General features: G+C 42.7%; 1 protein-coding gene across 4 annotated transcripts in view; it reads left to right on the top strand.

Moving 5' to 3' along the window:
* The first annotated feature begins 2,013 nt into the window (after positions 1-2,013).
* The window catches only part of CTNND2 (catenin delta 2), a 3,553,726-nt gene continuing 3,533,715 nt past the window's right edge, over positions 2,014-22,024 (top strand). For 3 of the 4 annotated variants that reach the window (XM_069613767.1, XM_069613768.1, XM_069613765.1), the window contains exon 1: positions 2,014-2,308. The gene's annotated coding sequence lies outside the window, so the exon portion shown is untranslated. Of the gene's footprint in view, positions 2,309-4,610; positions 4,936-22,024 lie in introns of those variants that run through there. The other variant, XM_069613766.1, reaches the window with a different exon arrangement.

Raw genomic sequence — 22,024 nt, 5'->3', positions numbered from 1 at the left:
GATGGTGTTGTGTCGGACATGGAAACCCCTGAGGCAGGTGTGGGTGGGCAACTGGATCCTGGGGAGGCGATAATGGCTGTCATTAGTTGGCTTGGTGTATTTGTCTGTGTGTGAAATGCATGCATGTGCACAGGAATGTGTACTCACCAATGAGCCATGTGTTGCCATGCTTCCCAGCTTCCAGGTCCCGGCTCAGGATGAACATTCTGTATATGAAACTGTCATGGGTGGATCTGGGATATTTTGCATAGAGAGAGGTGATGATTTCCTTGGCATAGCATACAACCTGCACATTGATGGAATGCCAGTGCTTCCAGTTGCAGTAGATGTTCTCAGTGGCCTTGGGTGGGCATAGGGCCACATGGGTGCAATCTATAGCACTGAGCACTTTGGGGAAGTCTGCCACCCTGTAGAAGTCCTGGACCACAGTCTGCCTTTCTGCGGCTGTTCTGGGCATGTATATGTGCCTGCGGATTGAGGGGCGTGCAGTCATGATTGCCAGCACCTGGTGTAGGCAACGTGACTGCGTTGGCTGTGAGACGTCCCCGGCAGGCAGTTGTCCGCTGAAATGACCCAGTGGCCAAAAAATACAGTACTTTGAGCACCTTTTCGAAGGGGCTCAGTGCTTGGGAGCACAGGGTGGGTGATGTTAGGTCATCCTCCCACTAAGTGGAGTGGATGATATGAGGTGGAAACCTGTACCTGCCATAGACCTTGTCATCAGGCATCCCAAAAAGGCTGGTCCTGGGCAAAAAAATGCGGGACCTGGCTATTCTCCTCCTCCTGCAGTGTCCCACGATCACTGCTGCGAAAAATGGGACATTTATTGTAGCTGTATATGCTTGTTTGTCGTTTGCGCGCACTTTTATACTGCGCTGGGGCGCTTCCGCCTGCTTTCGTGTGGTGGACGTATTTACGTGTGTGCGTGTCTTTTGGCGTGCGCCGGTTTTCCCTATTCGATTCCATGAATACGTGTTGTCCCCAAGCATGTGGGCATTGTGTGTATTTCCCAGCGGTACCTCCCCCGTTACGCCCACATTTTCACGTGTTGTTCCCCATTCCGCATGTTCCGTCCCCTTTTTAGGTGTGTGCACTAGGAGTTGTGCGCTTTCGCTGTGCGTGTCGCGCACGGCGTTTGGATAGTCACAGTGACGTGAGGGTAAGCGCGGATTTGGCGCAGCTCCCGGGAAAGCCATGCGCAGAGCCTTCCATGAATCACTTGCGTGCGAATCACACGCGTGCGCTGGCTTTTTCACGCTTGCACCACACATTTCAGCACTAAATTAATCCATGAATTACCCCGATAATGTCAATAAGGATATTACCTGCACTCTCCAGAATTGGTGCTTGGAAAAATATCCTGTATCCGTTATCAACTGGGGATTAAAACCCCTCCACATCTGTTAACAAATTGTTCTGAACTTAAGCTGGTGTATCAAAAAACCTACTTCAGACTGTGGCATAAACTGAGGAACTTTAGAAGCGACCAAATGTGGAGCCAATTATCCTCACGGAATTATACGCTGCTGAATCATACTATGCCCCATAGATGGTTGATAATACTGGATAGTATCAAGTAATGCGGATGGTTTAATTGGTGGCTACTAACCCTATTGAACTTTTATGAACTTACGGTTTGGCAGATTTATTATTTTTGTAAGATTGTATATAATTTTAGAATAAGTAATATGATGTACAAAATGTAACTGCTATATATGTAATTTATATTTGCTAAAAATTATGTATTTTTCTATTGTGTTAAAAAGGTTCATGTAACCATAATAACACAAATAATTAAACATAGTACAATAATGTATAAAATGCCACAATAAATGCAGCAGGGTTCCATTTTGTCTTTGGTTTGTGTTTATATTTGAAATGAGGCACGTCATACATGTCCAATAACTCGACTGAATGTACATGATAAGACCTAGCTGGGGGCTTGCTCAGGTGTGGCTTCTCGGGTACCCAAGAGAAACCGAGAACGTACAGAGGCGAGCGCGCTCACACAGTTAGAAGGATTGGGAGAGCGCGCGCGTGCTCGACAAACGGGGAAGCAGCATCAGCTCTAGCAGCCCGCTTGGCCCGGTGTAGGCAGCAGGAGGCGCCGCCCGGGTAGAGCATCCGTGGGTACCACCGTTGGAGCGGGCCAGGGAGGGCACAGAGCTTGGGGGTCCGCGGGCGAGGATGTGACAGCCGTACAATAGGTGGATTGTTCAATGAGACAGACTCACAAGCCGAGGAGGGGTAGCGGGTCTTGGAACCTTTCGCATGCTGTCTCGGAATCCAGGGGGCTCAAAGAGCACGGGTAAGTGCACGGATGCGCGATAAGCGGGCCACTGGGGGCGGGAGGGGCGTAGGGGGCACAGGTGCCAGATCACTGCCAGCCAGCAAATGGGGACGCCCTGCCCCCACCTTTCGAATATATACTCTACACCGCTCTAATGCGACAGCTCCAGTGCTCTGCCGCCTACATCCTTTGCAGGAGATGAACGCAATGTGGACCGTGGCATGTTTGTGTAGCTGCACTCTGAAGGGTGGATGCGTGCGTCCTTCTGGCAAGGAATAGGAATCCAGACGACTGTTCTCGTAAACGTATGCTCTGGTTTCCAGCATAGCATCTTGGGAGACGCCATCTATGATGTGCAGCGAGGGGAAGATGTGAACCCCGGCTTAAGAGCAGGCCCTTCTGGTTCCTTGTCCACCAAGGCCCGCTCGTTCTGGGGGGGCTCACTCTTCGGCCGCCTTGCATTGTTCTGCCAACGTACAAAGGGCAGCCCTCCCTCGCGTGTCTCCCATTATCCTCCCCTTGTGTCTTGGCCCCGGGACTTGGCACAAGGCATCCTTAGCGATCACGCGTACTGCTCTTCAGCTCATGTCCGAGGAGGGGCGCCGATGTGTTTTGTGTGGTGGGAGTTGTGCACTTTCTTTCTCCCGCTATGGGAAATGCTTTCTCATCGATTGCTAGATCGGGTTGTTTGGCATAGAAAGGGGCGTCGATGCCCTGTGCAGCAGCCTTGCTCTGCCAGAGCGAATGCGTGTTTCTTGCCTTTTAGCTTTTCTGACAATTTCTCCGGGAAGGCACCGTTCAGTAGATAAATGATACATCGATGTCAAACATGCCTGTCCTTTGTCCCTTGTCTCTGTCTATACTGTTGTGTGCAGTGTATAGGTGTGCACAATACCTGTGCAGTGGATGCTTTTTTTTGCGCAGCTAATTGTATACAGTACACGTGTTTTACATAGTATCCAAGTGTGCGCACCGATCTGCGGTTTTGCACGCCCCTATGTGCCATGTTCCCACAGTTGTACGCCACACTGGCATAGTTCCTTGGCTGCTGCGTAGACGGAAGCAAGTCTCTGCAGCCTTTGTCTGCCTGTCACGAGTTAATAGCAGCCCCCTGCGCACGCACCCATCCACGCTATTAATTAACACAATTCATTTAAGATCTGTCTGCACTAGTGGTTTATATCACGCTTAATACTTGCCTCTTTCAGCTTCTATGCGCCAGGCTTGTGCCACCTTGGTCCTAAGCGAGTGTTTTGCACTGTTGCCCCCTGTGCTGGTCTGGCCCTAGCTTTCAAGGCCAGGGGCCTGCACTTGGGCTCTACAAGCGCTCATCAGTTATGCCAACTTCGATAATCCTCGCAAGTCTGCAGACAACAGCGCGATGGCTTATTGATCGCCCAGACCACAGAAGTGAAGCCCATGGCCGTGCCCCTGTTCTGTAGGCACACTGGTAAATGGGCTGCTTAGTTCATTGACCATCTTACTTGTACTTGGCCAACAGGATTGACGTAGAACCGCTGTGTTTGTTCAAGAGAGAAGAACCGCACCCGTACCTTTCACGTGCACCCAGTGACAGCATCAGGACCTTTCAACCTTTTCAAAAGAAAGGGGCCTGTGCTCCAATGTTGCCAGTCAGCAGTCTTGTAACACGGCAATATATTAAGCGCTCACGTTACAAGCTGCGTTTTCTCTTACCACGGGATATACAGAAGTGTTATCACCTCATTGCATTCTAACACTGGATCCTCCATATCAGCCACTTCGTTGCCATTCAGAGTTTAAGCTCCGCGCTGGCTGGCCGCCATCTGGCCATAATCAGCAGGTTTTAACCTTATCTTTGTCACTATTGTAATGTATGCACCCCATGGGTGCCTCAGACTGTTTTTGTTCTAAGCAGGGGGCCCCAACCATCATGTTGAGTTGGACCCCCAACTTCTTCCGCCGCCTGTGTGCACCCTACCGCCACCCTTAAGGCAGCCTGCTGGTGTGTGGACAACCCCTACAACTGTAGACTCACAGCCCTGGCGTCTAGAGTGCGAGGTCTTTCTTTTAAGTAAAACACCCGGACTATTAAAACAACAGCAGTAAAATGACAGATTTTCCCACACGTTAGTTCGAAGCTTCCGTCTATCAGCAGTGCCCCATTTCTTGCCGGTGCCTCGTGTGAGCAGCGCCGATTGGTTTTCCGCTTTCTATCGGCGCAGTCCTTGAGGGCGGCGCACTGTGCCCGCTGACTACCCGCGCACACACACACACACACACACTGCCCTCGGAGTCCGGCTCTGCCAGCAGCAGCAGCGGGCAGGTAGCGTGATTTTCGGATGGCCTTTTGATGGAGCCGGGGATTTGTGACTGACACAGGAGAGGAGTTCAGAAGTACTGGCCGTGTACAGCAGCAGGCGCAGTCGCGCCCTCCACACCAAATGCTTGGCCAATGCAGAGAAAAGGGCTTACTGCGCGCCTGACCGTGTGTCTTTGTAGCATCGATGGGGGCCAACGGCATTCACGAGTCGACATGCTCACAGGGTGGATGGCGAGAAGGGGCCCTGCACAGGGAGCACCGTGAGCATACACTGTTCTAGAGTGAGAATTCTTCCCTTGAAGAGCAGGGCCGGAAAGAGGCCATTTTCCGGCGACTCTTTGAGGTAAAAGCCAAGCAGATTCCTCCTACGTAGCTGGATCATTCTCTCGTAGCCAGGAAGTAACATGCGTGTTTATTATTTGCGGTACTCACGAGCCAATGAGTAATAATACACAATTAGGCGCCTTATCGTCCAGCTGTCCACGGAAGCATCTGATTACCTGTGCCCTGCGCGTGCTCCGCTCCCTCTGGCGATTCCTCCTGTATAATGCCAGCTCAATGACATCGATTTGTATCCTGCCGTGCACCCCCCCCCCCCAATAGATCTGAACATTATTCAGATATTAATTGGACTTCAAACAGAAGGCATCTAATAACCACCAAAGTAGGAATGTATTTTCAAAACAAATAGCTGAGATAGACGTCCCCGGTGTGTACATGTGAAAGTATGTCCTTTATGTATTGCACCAGTGTTTCTCGACCCCCGCCGTTACAGCAGGTTGCCATGTGTGGCGGAATCAGTTCAGTGGTATACATGATTTAACGTAAACGAACACAGTCGAGTATTACGGCAACCTTGATATTTGAAATATGCATGCACAGTATTCACACGGCTGGTGCGTAAACCCTACCGTGTGGGGACATCGGAGCACGCACACTCGTTTGTAGGAAATGTCATTTGATGCACTAACCATGTGTTTGCTAATCCTGCGTGTCCATTACTACGCAGCCGCGTCCACAAAGGAAACGCTCCACTCTAAGCGACTTCCCAGAGTGTGGCTCACCGGCGTGGCATAACCAGAGACGCTCGCGTGGATCCTGCGGTGTGTGCGCACACACATGTGCACATGTTTACCGGAGGCTGGTTTCCGTGTCGAGTGCAGCCGCTTCGGGGGAATTCTTACTTGGCACAGCAAAGGCTGCAAGGATAGTTGCAAAGCTGGTGAAAGCAAAGTCCACTCACTCTAAATACATAAAGCTACCGATCAGGAATTAAAGGGTCGGTGTCCTAAGATATTTCAGACACTAGCACACGAGACTACTCTAAAAATAAGGAAGGGCGATGTGACAATTTGTCTAGCAGACATGTCTTCAGAACATGATGCGCACGTGCGACATTTCTATGCCTAATAACTCAAAGTATGCAGCCATGTGGGTACATGGAACCAGCATGTCATCGTGATGTTTCCGGTTTCTCTGAAGGCATCTGGAAAAGAGAGAGAGACTTTCAACACCCAGTTCATTAACACGTACACCATGGGCCCTATACACAATCACATTCACCAAAACATTTACAAAGTACATTTTTCTAGTCCCTCAGTCATCGTATGGAACAAGCATCAAACATCCCAAATAGAGGGTTTGCTTTAAATTACAATACTTACCCGAAATATCCCAGCATGCTCTTTATATATTTATTTGAATTGTATAAGGTGCCAAGCATGCAGGCACATTCGTTTCGCGGCTCTTAGCAAAGCAAAGGGAAGTGAAGGAGGAAGGGGAATCCGTTCCTGCACAGGATTTGGAAACATTCAGATCATCTAAGCCCAAGGGGAGAAGAGCGTGACACATTAGACACGTGCATGACACGTGCATGAAACAATAACAATCAGGTCAGTTGAATGGGTGGGGGACACCAAAAAGAGTGCAAGAGAATAACGAACGAGGAAAGGAGAAGAACAAATAATGACGAGGTAAGTGCAACGTGGCTGAATGGGCACGAAAGGTCAAGCTGGCAGGGCATTCCTTATGCCATCCAATGATGAAGCTTGTAGTCGAGGAGACTTCCTGAAGATGAAGGGTTTCAGTCTTTTGCAGAAGTGAAGGTTATTCTCCAAAGATCTGAAATAACTGGAAGACTGTTCTTGCGGGCGATCCCTGTGCACCGGGGTGTTGCTAGGTTTGCAAAAGATCCCAGGCTACGCTAATGTGGGGACTGTCGGGACTCAGGGCTAGCTAGCCTTTTGGATGTAGCCCCGGAGCTTCCATTAGGGGCTGCAACCAAATGACCTGGGGCTATAGGCCCCTCAGCCACGCCCTAGCAACGCCTAATTCGTCCTCCCAGCTTCTTTTCCCTGAAGGCAGTGACAGCCACTGCTCCAGAGCCATATGACCTTAGGTGCCTGCAAGGGGAGGTCTTTATTTAGCTCCTAGCCCTGATGAAGTTGAATCCAATGCATTCTCTAGCAGCGAGTCAGTGCAACGAGAGGGATGATGCAGACTAAATGTGGTCCTGGGACTTGAGGCCCGGGATGAGTCTGACCGCTGCATTCTGTATGGCATGTTGCTTTTGTGTGATGATTGTAGGGAGCTGCAACATGAGGCACCCACTAGTTCTGTAACCATTTTGTGATTGGGGTACTCCTGGGCAAGCACAGAATGCCTACACTCGTTGTTCTCTGATCTGAACTTTCATGACCCTCGTAGGGCTGTCTACCTGAAAGGAGCCCCGCCCCTAAGGTGTGCAGAGCTGGTCCTCCGTGGATTCTAGGGATTGCTTTTGTGGGAAACTGAAACAAGTGTTTTTCAGATCAGCAAGGCCCTTCTTGGTTCAAGCAAAGACACCGCTGGACAGATTGTGTCTGCTCCCATGTCATCCACCCCGGAATCCTTTATCAATGGTTGAACCATGCTCTTCGAGAATACAAATCCGAATAAGTGGCAGGTTCACTGGATAGCGGGGTTGGTGGTAGGAGGTTTAGTGCTCCCTTTTCATGATGCTGTGCAACATTTTTGATGTTTAAATGATAGGTTCACACTAGTGTGACAGAACTAATCTCAAGTGTCCGATATACAGTCCCACCCCACAATTTTGGGCAACAAAAAAAGAAAGTGATTTCTAAAAACTCAGCATTTATTTAATTGCGTTAAGTCAATCCAAAAAAACATGATATTCAGCTTTATAACAAGGAAATCACTATGATGTTATAGACTCATAAACAATTACTCAACAAAATGATGTTCTTCCTGCCTATATGAATGTTGCAACTTTAATTCACACAACCAATTCTTATGTGACATAGTTATTGACAAAAGACAACCTTACACATCATGTAGCATATCATAAAAGCACCCTATTCATCTTTACAATATATCATACACATTAAAAGTTTAACCATAACATTAGAAAAACATTACACATGTTTATATACTATATTTATTAAGCTATCTTACAATTGTGCAACTCCTCAGTTGAATTGAAATTATTTTCCCAATCCATTGTGCTGATGTTCCATACATTTTTAGGAGCATTAGTCAGTGCAAATGATCTACCAGAAATCCAACAATTCCAGAAGTCTCAGGTCGTGATTGTATCGTTATTGATAACAAAGCTATTCAAATGTTTCCAATGTACCGGTCCGAACCGAGGGCATTGTGTGAGCACGTGCTGGGCTGTCTCCAGTGTAGTTTTAAAGCACCCACCTCTACAGATTCTCTACATGGTGGGAATACCCTCCCTTACCCCAGTGACAGTAAGTACAGGAAGGAGATTAAATCGTAAACACCCTAAGAATCTCCTTACTTTATCATTAGGGAATAGTTGGGTATGTGGAAGAGAGGACTGGAACTGAGTAAGGGACTTTCCATATAGACTCATTACGAGTTTGGCGTACGTAGTAAAGTTGGCAGTACCTCTGTTACCGCCAACTTTACCACTATGCAAAATTACGGGTTTGGGCATGGAGTGGAGCATTCGCATCCAGGAAAATCCTTGAGGGAAATCCTCCAACTCACCACCCAAAAATCAGCAGATTCGGCGGAATGACAGCAGCAGAATTCCACCAAAAAAGCCCCATTGAGTGCAATGGACTCAAATTAAATGGGGAATTACACCACCACCACTTGTAATCCAGTGGAAATTCTGCTGGACCTAGTGGTGGTAACAGTAATTCCATTAGGCGGCATTCCGGTGGATTTTCCACCAGTATACTGCCCAACTCGTAACGGGGCCCATAGTTCTTATCCTTTTATAAATTTGCAAATGGGCACCTTTTTTCTTTCCAGTCCCACAGTTGTGCCTTTTTTGGAGTTCTCTTTTAAATGAGTTATAATCCAATGACCAATCAGGCTTCCAATATGGCTTCCAATCAATCGCCTCCAGGAACCTTATGCAGTTTTCTACGTGCAATGAGCAAGGGGAGATGGTATTTTATTACCATCTCTGCTGCCGTAAACCCAGGACCCCCTTCTAGATTTTCCCTTCAATAATATTCAACCATTCCAGGTCAAGGTTAAGGTATGGTTCTAATCCATAAATCAATGTAGATATGATGCAGGTCTTGTAAACCTTCCTAACACCTACCAAAGATTTTAAATAGCATTTTAAATACAGTCTTTCTGTGATTGCCTCTATCCAAGAAACACTGTATGCTTCAATAATAGCATTGCTGCCTATTGGCTAGTGTGTGTACATAATTGATGTAAAACCATTCCAAAACCTATTCAAAACACTTGAGTTTCTCCAGTATCAAAATAAGTATGATATCAGAGAAAGGGCACCTTAACAAATGGCATTTGTAAAAATATATTAAATAAATCAGTAACTATTAAATTGAAGAACTCTTATAAAAATTGGCTGAAACAGCATCGAGTCCAGATGATTTCACAAGATGCAAAAATCATGCTGTACTCACTGACAACTAAAAGCTCTGCTATGATTTGGGGATTGATAAAAAGCGTATATGTACCTGTTCAATCTATTAGCCAAGTCAATGCGGTGCCGTAGGAAGTTTGAACAGAGTATTATTCATCTCTATATGCGAGTAGTGTTTGGGCAAAACATCTACCAGGCCAGTTATCTAAGGGATTAGAACAACTTAAAATCTTGGAGGAAGATATATTACATAAAGAAATTGAGCTCTTCAAGAGCAATTGGCCCTGATGGACTCTCAAATTCCATGCTAAAAGACCATCCGGAAGCATGGGCTTCCATTCTGCATGTAATATTTGACCAAGTAATATACACAAACAAATTTCCAGCCTCCTGGCAGAAATCGATACTAATCCCTATCTATAAAAAAGGGGATAGAACTAACCCTAGAAACTATAGGCCGGTTGCATTATTGGATGCACCTGGGAAGTTATTTGTTCGCTTTGTGTTGGAAGAATTTAACCAATGGACCATCAAATCTGGAATTAACGACCCTTTTCAGACGGGCTTTCATCCAGGGCTAGGAATAGCAGTTAATCTACAGGTCATTCATGCCATCAAAAAACACGAATTGCAGATGAAGCAAGACTTATACATGGCGTTCATAGATTTTGAAACCGCCTTTGACTCTGTGTCTAGGCCTCTGTTATTTAGGAAGTTAGAACTTAGGAGGTGTCCAGATCATGTGAAACATTGGTTTCAGGAGTTTCACACGAATACCTCGATTCAAGTGAGAATTTCACTTGATGGCACTCTAACTTGCTGCATTCTCACCTTTTGAGCTTTGAAGCAGGGGTGCCGAATGGCCTCCTCCCTGTTCAATTTTTATATAGCAGACATGGCGGAGGAATTTAAGACTGTGGTATTGGACTCTCCACAGCTGGCTGCAAGTGTGATCCCCTGGCTGTTTTATGCTGATGATTTGGTTCTACTGTCAAAGACAGCCAGTGGGATACAGAGGTTGTTGGATGTAGTAGGAACATTTGTCAAACAAAATGAATTGAGTATAAATTTAGCAAAGTCAAAGACTATGAGGATCGAAAACAGGCACAAGAGAAAGACCGCTCATCTGTCCTGGCTTTTGCACCCTCAGCGTTTAGAAGATGTCAAGGGGTATGAATACCCTGGCCTCAATGTGAATACAAGTGAGGCTGACACACCTTATTATAAGGAAACCAGACTGAAAATGAAAACAGCTGCTGCCCAGGCTACTTTGCTGAATTATAAATATGGAATGTTTCCATGGAAACCTATAATCATATTTTACTGCCGAAAGATGTACCTACAGTGATCTATGGTGCTGAAACTAGATCTTGGAGATATGGTAGGTTTTGGTCAGTGTTAGAGGGTATCTATTGGAAATCGCTGTTGAAGCTTCCCAAATCGGTGTCAATATATTTAATTTGGTATGAGCTTGGGTTGACACCACTCTACACAATGTATATGTGGAAACTGTGCTGTATTTATCGCAAATGCCTTATCTCATTAGCAGAGAACTCAATCATGTGCATCTTGTCAACATATATTCTAACAACAGAGCATCATGAGATGGCATTGTGGAGGCAAATGGTGCGACAATTTTTGATAAAAACTGATCTGTCTGATAATATGTTGATTAATAATGCAGTGAAGGCTAAAACAAACATTTTGTTATGCGATTGGTGTAACACCTATGATCAATGTAGAAATAGTAAACATGGAAGTGTGTATAAGGTGCAGATAAAAAAGTTAAGAACAGCTGAATCATATGTAATGAAATTCCCTGGTGCAAAACATAGAGTTATGTTCTTGAGATATAGACTTAATATCTGGCACACGAGGGATGTACTAGCCAAATGGAAACTATTCCCTAAAAAAGTTGAGTTTTTGTAGATTTTGTAAAATTACTGGAGTGAGGGAAACATTATACCATCTAATAGTCATCTGCCCCTCTCTAATTGAGAAAAAAACTGTGTTCTTTAGGCCTCACTTCGAAGATTATTCATTACTGTTGAAGGAATCACTGTGGTGGTATTTATATAATACCAGATCGACCAAAGTCAGAATTGCTATAGTCAACTATTTATTGGCCTTGAAATTAACTAATGACAACAACTGATTCAATGTATGATGTTGACAGCTGAGCATGGTTGGCAAGCAATATTGTGATAAACCAATGCCCTGGCCTTGTTAAATGTACTTAACTTTGCTGCCGGATAAGGGCGTCGGCTGCTGAAGTAATGAAGAATAAATTGTACTATAAGGGAAAGGAAAGGGGGAAGGAATTACTAATTTAATTTTTCATCTCTTTTTCTTTTTATCCTTCTCTTCCCGCTGGTTGTTTTATTGTACTTAGAGAGATACTTTTTTGTTGGAAAGTGGTATTAAGGATTTTGTTCTTGATTGTTCATGATTCAGGGGCCGATTATTAGTTGCCGGGGCATCGGTTAGGGTTTTTTCTTCCATTTATTTTACTTTTTAAGTTTTAATCTATGTTGTCATGCAGTCAAGGCTGAATTGAAATGAATTGATCTGTAATGTTTTAATTTTGTATTTTTCACATGACACATCTGTGCTTCTCAAGATAAGGGATGTCTGGAGTTTAACACTGCAAAATATTTCGTGAATATGGAAAATTATATTAATTTCTGTTTCTGTAGACATATAATTTCTGACTAGATCCCCCTCTGGCCGCAAATATGCCTGATATCACATTAGACATTAGTGTGTCATGGATACACTGTGGTCTGGATGATTCTATGCTGGCATGAGCCGAAGATTGCATTTTAACTTTGTATAATTCTACAAAAGGAATATGTACATTTAGGTATTACCAAATGATTTCAGTTTTAAATTGCACTCCAAATAAACAAATGCATTGGGTTTTAAGGAAATTACATTTAATTTGCTTCTCTGTTTAAATGGGAGACACCGGACACCATGTTAAAATCTGCAACTGCATCTTTGTCACATTCGCCTCCTCCCTTTTAATTCCAGCTCCTTTAATTCCCAGGATTTTAGTATGGATAAAACCATTGGCTATTTGAATTTATATTGGGGGTTCCTATACTTACATTTTAAAATAGGCTTCTTGTTATTGGAGAATCAGCTGGCATGCAGTTTGTCTGGAATTACAACCTCAGCAAGATCCTTCTCTGCTGGCTATCTGGCACCCAGTTTCCAACATAGTTGGATAACCTCTCTGTAAAAGGACTTCTATCTCCAGCCTGTCCATTAACCAATCATCTAGATGTTATATTAGCCGCCCACCCATTGCCATCTCCAGTTTGTAGAGAAGAGTGACCTGACTAATTTCATGTCCCCTGTATGCAGCCCCACACCATGATTTGGGGCAGGAAAAACAGACAGCGTGTTTCTCAAAACTCATAGTTTATTTAAAAGAATAGAGTCCCTGCCTTCATCAGTCTCACTACTGGTTATCACAGAAGCTTTCATTTACACAACCAATTACATATAAAGTATCCTCTAAAAATCTATGCATTTAGATACACTTATTCTATCCTTGTTTTCATCTAAGCAATACAATTCATTTCAATAACATTGCCACTTTTCGCCCAGTGTAGGCATTTATCTCAAAACACTTGATTTTCTCCAGTATCAAAACAAGTATGCTACTGGAGAAAGGTTACTTGAACCAAGAACATTTAAAAACATGTGTTAATTCAACTTAATTCCCCTATATAGGTGTGGGGTTGTGAATTAATTGGCTTTGCGCAGATCATTTAAATGTACGAAAAAAATGTTTTGAAAATCTTGCCGCTAGAACTGACATTGTTATAAAGCATGCAAATTAAGGCAGCAGCATTGCGTTTATGGACAACCAGCAATACATCTGCATGGTGCAGACTTTACTAGGTAATTTAGACCATTACAACCGGATTACTTCAGATCCATCAGAAAAGCTTAAACAAGGGATACAAGAGCTGTGCTGCACTGGCATTAAAGAAGGATTTCTCACATCTAATGAAGCCACCTTTTTGGCATGTAGTGATCTCCAATGTGGTCCGATACTTTAACCAGCAGGCCAATATTTGGATAGATTCCTGCAGCCTTTGGCTACAGAGTCAAGATTGTACATGAAGGACATGATCAACGCTATAAACACCTTGGAGTGGACTAGATTTAATCCAGATTATAACATCTTGGTGACACTGGACTTCATTATACACCAATATTCCTCAAGAGGAGGTTATGGTGACTGTGAAGAATTGTCTCAATGCCAGAGTTTGACCTCATTCTGTCCTAACCTCATTCATCATGAAGCTGTTGAAGGTTACTCTCTGTGAAATCTTTTTCACTTTTGCAAGAAGGGGACTCCCATGGGGGCATTCTTTTCCCCCAGTTTGTTTATTTACTTTTTCATTTATAAAGCCACTAAACCCGGGGGCATAAAGGCACTGTTGGCAAACATTTATATCGCCCATTTTGGGTTTGGCAAATATATTTATGGCCCATTTTGAGGAGAATCATATGTATTCCAAAAGTCTGTTCAGGGCCAATAGAACACAGTGGCAGGGCTTCATAGACGATATTTTCTTCATCTGGTCTGGCACTGCCGACTCACTTGATGAGTTTGTTGGTTGGCTAAATCAATGTAATCCTAACTTAGCCAATTAAGGTCAGATTAGGCCTTGTTCTTTCATTTCTTGAAGGGCATCTTGTTTTGTAGCGACACTTAACCTTTTCTGGACTTACTCATAGGCCACAGAGCGGGCCATTCATACACCAACCCGTACAGAAAGGCAACAGATTATAACACCCTTCTTTTCTACACAAGCCAACTTCCTAAAGCATTGAAAGACAACTTGCCCATTGCCCAATTCTTGCGCCCACAGCAAAATTGTACTTTTGTGGAGGATTACGCAGAATAGGCACAATCACTCACATCCAGACTCACTGAGAGTGGATATCCCTGGAAAACAGTGAAACGTGCTGCTAAAAGAGCTAGATTTCCTAACAGAGATGCTCTTCTAGCTCTAAATGAACACAACTCAGTTACAAATAGAGTAGTATGTGTTACTACTTTTTTTTCAGATCTACCACACACATTAAGAAGTTAGTGAGCAAATATTGGCACATGGTGACCAGTACAGGCTGCATAGCAGATCAGCCTCTCTTTGTTGTAAAGAGAGATACAAACCTCAGAGATAGACTGGTGCATGCCAAATTATGTCCCACACATGACAAAAGGGTCCAAAATACAATTGTAGCCAACTGGGTATCCTAGATAGTGGCTCTTGCTAGCTATCATGCAGGTGGGAATGGTATTGTTTGCATGCTTACTACCACCAGTAGTTTGTCTATCGTGCATTCCATTGGACATTGCATACATTCTCAAGCTGTAACTCCACCAATGTTATTTACAACATTAAGTACAGGTGTGATCTTGTTTACATCGGTATGACAACCAGAAAGGTGACAGCAAGGATTTGCGAGCACCGCAGCAGAATCAGGAATAAGGTTCTCTCTGTGCCCTTGGTGCAACATTTTGTTGAACAAACTCATGGCCCTGATGATTTCATCTGGTTTCATCTGTTTAGACTTAAATCATTTGAAGCCAAATGTACGTGATTTTTCTATGGCTACCTGCCTATTTAAACCTGAACAGCAATGGATCCATCGATTGAGGACCCATGAATATGGCCTCAATGAAGGTCTACAATGGTCTGCATTGTTTATGTAAAGGCACTTGTATGAGCTTGTGCTCTTTGACTGTATTAATCAGCAACGCCCTGTAGGGTAAGACCCACAAATAAGTAATACAAGTAATCCAAATGAGCCAATAAAGTGCATGGGAGCAAGAAAAACAAAAATGTATTAATGCAACAATGGGGTCAGGAACCATTGAAAAATCATTCAGTGATCAATACACAATGGTGGAGTTTTATAGTGAAAAATGGAGCTTCATCGTAGACAATGTTTCGGAATACTTGGACAATGAAATTCGCTGATGGGTTGATCATGGTTGCTCTGTAGGTGAAGCTATACAATTCCTAGCCCTATTGGCCTATCCTATCCCTCATGATCATGCAGTTAATTACCTCATAAAATGACTTTGTATTCATATCATCTACTTTCTCAGGCTTGTTATTGGACGGTCAATATTTAATATTATTGTTTCCAATCCTTGGTGTTTAATTGGTGGAGCTCCTGTGGCCATCCTGGGCTGGGCCACTTCGATCATGATTGACCAATGACATTGTGAGGTGCGAATAGTGTGGCAACAGTTGTATATTTAGGACCAAAGGATGGGTTTCCCCTCCATCACAGGCATCTGGGGAGCAATAATAATAGTAAACCACAAAGTGTGATGCCTCACGGAACAAAATATATATCAATCCAATTCAATTGGGGCTAAAATAGTGAAAAAAGAATGCGGTAGTTAAGTAAGTGCTTAATAGTCATTAATTTAGAGAAATGTTCTTTATTCTATACTTATAAAAATATTCTGCATTTCATGAGAAACAGCCCATTGTTCATAAAAAGCTCTGTTAACAGTGTGCAAAATAACATCATTACTGTATTGTACAAAAATTCCATTGTACAACTCTAAAAGTGTAAAAAGACTTTTTGCAAATTCTTCACTCATCTCTGCTCCCGGTCTAATAAAATCTTGACCTTAGGCAATTGTGACATTATCTCAACGTATATACACTGTTAATCATTAAGAATTGCAACTACAACATATTGGTCGCAGCTAAAACATATTCAAACATTCATCAACTAAAGATAATGAGAAGGGGCACAAATCTAAAAAGACACACTCCTCCACCCTTAATTAGTGAGTTTCCCTTTGTTTTAGTTTCAACGGTATAAGATCTAGTTCAAGAAATGAAGCTGATGTCCGTCTTCCTCAGGACTTGAATGCAGCATGTCATATTTTTCTTTTTGGTTTAGATTTCTGATTCTCTTCTATAATTTCTAAAAATGACATAAATAAAACCATATTTAAAAATCACACTGCCTGTACATAAACAATCACACTATCTCATGTGCTCTCTCTTTTTTTGAGAACATTTACCATATGTTTTTTACTGATTGTATTGTGGGGTGCACCTCCGTCTTCAATCGCAAGTGCAGGATAAACAAAAATACCTGCAATGGCATGATGCAGAATAGGGTGTAAGCCTCTAATTCTCACCTGTGGTGCTGTGTCAAAAGATACACTTGCCAGTTTAAATACAACAGAGTCACTAACCTCTACTCTCCACTTAATTTTTTGGCAGTCAAAGGTATCTCCCAAACTTCGTTCTCTCCAGCTTACATGTCAATCTTCAAGTATATTTGCAAGCCCATCTACAGGAGGTAGGTTGTAAAATCCTCTATATTTAAGTGAAATTGTGACGTTCATTAGTCAGTCCAAATGTCACGTTCCAAAACCGAACCAAACATACCTGTATCTTTGAACTCGGACGTCCACAGCCTGGCGTGTTTCAATGCAAGAAAAGGCGCTGCTCTGTAAACTCAATATAAAGGGAAACCATTCCAAGTGTCATAGAGGAAAGACTATCGCTTTCCAGTCTAAATGCATACCCTCCCTAGCGACAGTGTATGCCATTTTGGAATATCTCCCAATGCGTTACTGTGAATGGTACTCAGCCTCTATTGCTTTTGTGCTGCCAACGATATTCTATAAATTAGTCCAGCGATTTTTTCCCTTTTCAGGAACTGGGATCTTTCTGCCAGTTATCAAAGTTATTCAAGATTTTAGAGCGCTATTGGATATTTAAAGTCAAATTCCCAAAGAGTCGGACGGCTAGTACTGGCAAATTACAGTGCCATGCAAGTCCTACCAATAATAGTATACATAAATATGTATATACATGTCTACTCGAAAGGCCGTTGTTCACGAACCCACCTAATAGTGAGCACCATATTTGAGTGTATCCTAGGTGACCTGTTTTTCCCGTCGTGTATTCATGTATCTATATATAAATTGGGTTGGATCACTGTACAATGCTCTGTTGAAGTATACTTATACCACAACTACCACTTAGTTGTAGAGGAGCTCTAAATATCACATAAGCACAGGTCCCTGCATTGACTGTCTTTAGTTGGAATAGATATCAAGGAGTGTCTTTAATTGCTAATTCACTGTGTGGTTATATACATTGGTGACATTCCTCTTAATTGTTCAGTCCATTGAGAAAGCTCTGCGTATGGTAGACCCACCTTTGTTCTCCTTGTGAAAGCCTTGTAGCTGTGTTGTGTCCATCATTGCCCCAAACTGTATCAATCACCCACCATTTGAGTTCGTCAAATCCATGATTTTCTTCTATAAAGTGGGCAACCAATGGGAACGTTTCACACTTGGTACGGATCCTGGATTTGTGATCTGTAATTCTCAGCTTAATGGCTCTGGAGGTCTTCCCTATATATGTCTTATTACATGAGCAAATAATGGCATATATTACAATATTACTATTGCACGTCGTGTGATGTTTCAAAGTCCATGATGTCTCATTGATTACAATGGAAGTACATGCTGTTGTAGAGCTACAATGTCAGCCTCATCCACATGGGAAATGGCCCGTGATGGGCGCTAAACCACATGATGAAGTAATAGTTGGTGTTTTCTTCCCCATAGGTTCTGTGTCTGCCTGGGAAAGCCATTCCTTTACATTTTTACCTTTTTTAAAAGCATATATTGGACATTGTAATGTTGGATTGTTCAGCTGTAATAGATGCCAGTGTTTAGAAATCACTTTCCTGATCTCATTATGATGAGTCTTATATGTCATTGCACATACCAAATGTGAATTCTTACTGTCTAGTTTTGTATATTTCTCTGACAGATTGCCTCTAGCCAGATTCCTTGCTCTTTTTTGGACTGTCTAAGTAATCTAGGGGGATATCCTCTTTCGGATAACCTTGCTTATATCTTGTTGTCTGAATTGTAAAACCTTCTAGATTGGTGCAGTTGTGTCTCAAGTAAGGAACTGGCCATTTGGGATATTGTTTCGTAGGCTCTGGGAGTGGAAACTATTGTATCTCAAAATGGTGTTTCTATTTGATTGCTTGCAAAACAAATCTACAATTAGATAACCTCCTTCCTCTTTAATCACCAAATCTAGGAATGCTATCTGTCTATTATCGGATGGCATGGTGAAATTTAAGTTGGAATTAAGGGAATTAATACACTCTAAAAAGAGTTTATAGTCTCCTTTTTTTGCTATCTCAAAGTGGATCTATATGCATTAGTGTCCGCCAGGATACATAACTGTTTGAATTTCCACATATATTGGTTAGCGTAATTAGGTGCAAATGATGCTCCCTTCGAGGTTCTCTTCATTTTCCTATAATATGTGGTTTTGAAAAGAAAGAGGTTTTTAGTTAAAGCTAATAGAGTTAGGTAGCTCTATCAAAAATTCACTTGGAACTGTGACTTGTCCTTCCCGCTCATCCAAAAATTCCAGAATAATTATTAAAGATTCTCTCTGTGGGATATTTGAATACAGGGACTCCACATCTAAAGTAATTAGAACATTGATGTTAAGGTCAAAAGGCAGTCCCTCTATTTGGGTGATCACATCCGTGGTGTCTGCGAAGTAGGTTAAGGATTGTGCCGCCAATGAACTATCCAATTGGTTCAAGAATGGAACCACATAAAGACAGTATATGTCTACCAGGGGGGTTTAGGGAATTCTTGTGGACTTTTGGCAATATATAGTGTGCCTGATGGACCCCAGCCGGCCCGTAGGACTGGGGGTTTCCAAACAGCACTTTAAGATGAGTAGCAGCACCCATGAGAGGGATGGGGATGCACATTCGTACTCTTGCATCAAACCAATAATGACAACTCAATGGTTTGGCAAAGGGAGTACGTTTCATGACAAGTACAGAAAACTGAGAGTTCATGAATATCAACAATCGCTCGATCTTCCTTCTCGCTTCAACTCCAATTAATTTCAGAAAAAACATAGTATTTATACCAAAAACTCGTCATCACTGACATGTAACTCTCAAAACTTAGCATGCAATTTGATTGGTTCTAGGAAGGTAACTTTAATATAGGCACTATATCTGTATATGGTAACGGGGAGAGGGGATTGGATAAACAATGTCAGGTGGGGCATCTGAGCCCTTCCTTCAAAATGGCTACTGTAAACGTCAGTGAAAGTATGACGTCTCATTGGTTCTACTAAATATAGGACCCTAGATTACACAGTCCACTATGATTGGGTTGGCATCAACCCCACTCATACTTTTCCACTTGCGCTTAGCAGCATGCAGAATAGCCGGCCAGGTGCAGGGAGTTTGTTTGCACCTCCAGCTTCCCTCCAATTATTGCTACAATCAATCATCACCTCAGTGGTCATGTGTCAATTATTTCTCTGTGGTTGGCCTGGAGTCTGCTTCTTGGTCTGGGAAAGTTAAGACATCTGTGCATGCCAAAGGTCCATTCGTAGGTGTGAAAGTTTCATTGCTTCCTGCTGGTCTGGTCACGTGATTCCGACACCGTGAAATCGTCTTTTTCTCCATGCAATTTCGTGTATTTGATTTAATTCTGCTCGTCGTCTGCCATCTGTGGCTTATCTTGACCTTTCCTGAACAGGATACTCTGTTTTTCTTTCTTTTAATTGCATCCACTTGTTGGCCTATTTCAGCTGATACGACCTTGGCTTCTTAGCATGGTTACTTTCGTCTGAGCTTCTCTCTGTCTTTAATTCTTGATTTGTTTGCTGCGAAACTCTCCTCTTGAGACCTTTAATAACCTTTGGTTGATTCTGCTCTTGTGCTTAGTGGATGTATACTTATATAAAGTGCTTCTTTGTGAGGTAGATATGTATAGGTGGTGCTTGCCGCAATCTATCTTACTACTAAGCATAAGCAAGCCTCACAATTTCTTGCTTCTTGTGGTTACTTTGCATATTTACACGTTTAAACTAACTGAATATCTGCATCGCGCATATGGCATAATTTCTGACATCTTTACATCAATTATTTCACTTTAGGCTCAGGATGTCACTTATCCATGGTGTTTCATCTCTTTTCATCATTTACAGATCGTCATGTCTTCTATATGTGAGTCAGTCTGGGTTCTTATGACGTCACCATTCATCTTCCTTCAGTATCTTTTTAGCTTCTTCAGGTATTGTATTCTTACAATCGTCATTCTGTCTCACTTGTCGATATGGGTTTCTCAATGGGTACCTTACTGTCCAAGTTTTCTTAGGTGTTGGTACTTCAACAGGTGCTGTTATTCTGATAGGTGCTGGACTGAGCCCAACTGCGGCTCTCTTCTGCTCACCATACGTCACATATTTCGGCGTGAATGTTCCAGGTACTTCAAAATGTACGGTTGGAGTGTGAATTGAGCTTGGCACTTCCTCTACAATAGAAAAGAGGCATCCTCATATTACGATAGTTCAAAAAGTTACATTCTTCTTTGCTAAAACATCCCGCTTCTAGCCCTCTTTTAGAGATCTGGAAAATGTCTTTCTGTATACTGTCTGTCAGATCGCCCCTTAGTTAGAATTGTCTCATCACTTCTAAATCATATTTGATCGCATCCCACACAACTACCCTCCACCTTTGTCCACCTTTTTGATAACAACAGATTGGTCAACCCGGAACTTTAAGAAGTTATCCCACTCACTCTTAGAAAATTTGAAACTTGAGTTATGTTTAGCATTATCATATCTGTCATAGATGGAATGAAATTCTTTTAGTACACCTTTTTCAAATATGGCAGTCTCCTTGACTATGATCTATAGTGACGGGATGAAGGCCAACTTAGGTTTCAAAGGGGTAGTTCCATCTGTTTCATGTTTCTCATTGGTTTCACTACCAAAAAGATCTTTCGGGCATATTTTCTGAAATAAATTCTGGAGCTCTTTTTCTGCATCCATTCTACTCAGATTGTTCATTGGTATAAACAAAAACCCTTTTTCAAGTACCCAGTATTCCTTTTCTGTCAATATTTTGTTAGATATGTTGCAAATAGCCGAAGAATTTTCCCTTGTCTGTAAGCTTGTCTCCATGTTTCGAAGAAGCCGGGTATTGGTGGGGGGCCTTGATCTTGAGGGGGAAAAGGAAGATCCTGTGGTGGGTATAGAGAAGGAGGATAAACCTGTAGGGGATAATTAGAAAGAGGTGGATAATTTTGTTGCAAGTACTGGCCCCTTCTACTCCCTCTTATGTTGCCTCTTGTCCATGGCCTACGGTTGGGACAATAGCCTCGCTTTCCTCTATAATTGCCTGTAACTCCGTCGTCCCAAGAGGTATCAGAGAAAGTTACACTTTTTCTCTATTGGTTCTGGCCTCGTATCTGGATATCATTTTCGTTCCAATAACTAGGGCCCTGATAATCCGGACTGAGGTATGGATATGCAAATTCTTTTTTAAAGTTCTGAATATTTTTGTACAACACAGTAATTACGTGATTTTGGACACTGTTAACAGAGCTTTTATTTTTATAAACAATGACTGTTTATTATGAAATTCAGAATATATTTATAAGTATAGAATAAAGAACATTTCTCTAAATGAATGACTATTG

Source organism: Ambystoma mexicanum, chromosome 5p (assembly GCF_040938575.1).
Source record: "Ambystoma mexicanum isolate Mex_15411 chromosome 5p, UKY_AmexF1_1, whole genome shotgun sequence".
Classification (NCBI taxonomy): Eukaryota; Metazoa; Chordata; class Amphibia; order Caudata; family Ambystomatidae; genus Ambystoma; species Ambystoma mexicanum.
The sequence above is the reverse complement of the archived record's forward strand: the minus strand, read 5'-3'. Positions and strand labels throughout refer to the sequence as shown.